Below are 1,244 nucleotides of genomic sequence, written 5' to 3'. Positions count from 1 at the left end.
AACTTGAAAAAAGGTTCATTGAGATTGAAAAAAGCTCATGAATTTTCGAAGAAAGTTCATCGAGTTTGAAAAAAAAGTTCATGATTTTTTTTGAAAATTGCACAAAAATTGAAAAACAGTTCATGGATTTTTGAAAAGTTCACAATTTTGGAAAAAGTTGACTAGATTTGGAAAAAAGGTTCGTCAAATTTGGCAAGAAATCCTTGATTTTTTTTAAAAAGTGCATCATTATCAAAAAAGTTCATTGCATTTGAAAAAAAGTCCATTCAAAAATACAGAAGGAACAGATTCAAAGGAAAAAGGAACACATAATTAAAAAAATGAAAAAAAAAGAATACCCGGATAACAACCGCCCCGGAAATGACCAATGAACCGTGAAAAAACCGGCTTGGGAAGTTTTTTGACGCTTCCCAAAACCAAGGGATTCCCGCGATTGAAGATACCAATAAAAACAAAAAAAACCAGTTACGAAACAGTGGTTGTTCGATGACCTAGTGGTGGCTGTGTTGGGGTCGCTGCAACTGATCGTGAGTTCGAACTTCCGCAGCGCACATTTTTTGAACATTTAAACAGAAAAGAAGAAGATATACATGGGCCGGCCCAGGTCGCAGTGGCTGCAGGCGCCCGTTTGCGAAATGCCCTATAACGGGCGCCTGTAGCGCTAAATAGGAAATGCCGAATATCCTTTTTAGACAATTTGGCTTCGTTTCCTGCATGGGCATATTTCTTGGCCCATGAGTCATGGATACAAAAAAATGACACAACAAGCTCGCAAACAATAATCATGGTGCACCGTTAGTCCACGACCTCTCTCTCTCTCTCTCTCTTGTGGGCGAGGGAGCAAATTAGAGCCAAAACCTAGTCCACAATCATAGGATAGTGCATCAACGAATGTAGACAGTGGTCGGCGGTAAGTGGAAGATGGCGGGTCATGTGTTCAGTTTATGGTTGGTGGTTAGCGGTATAGTTTCCTTTTCTGGCATCATCGTCGAGGTGGGGTGCCAGATCTAGAATTTGATGGCGTGACTCGGGTGTTACCCTGACCAGATTCTTCTAACGACAAATGTTTCGTCTTTGGTAAGTTACTTTGGAGGTCCGAGGTTCGAAAAACTTCATATTGGTGATGGAGCCGCATCGAGGTCGAGTGAAGAGGTGATCCGTCACATTTTCTTTTGGTGGATCTTGCTCCCCTGCTGGGGTGGTGTAGGTGGCGGGTGATGGGCGTTGGAGTCATACTCAAGGAA

Source organism: Triticum urartu, chromosome 7A (genome assembly GCF_056163025.1).
Source record: "Triticum urartu cultivar PI428250 chromosome 7A, HENAU_Tu73, whole genome shotgun sequence".
In the NCBI taxonomy this organism is placed as follows: Eukaryota; Viridiplantae; Streptophyta; class Magnoliopsida; order Poales; family Poaceae; genus Triticum; species Triticum urartu.
This window is presented reverse-complemented; position numbering follows the sequence as displayed.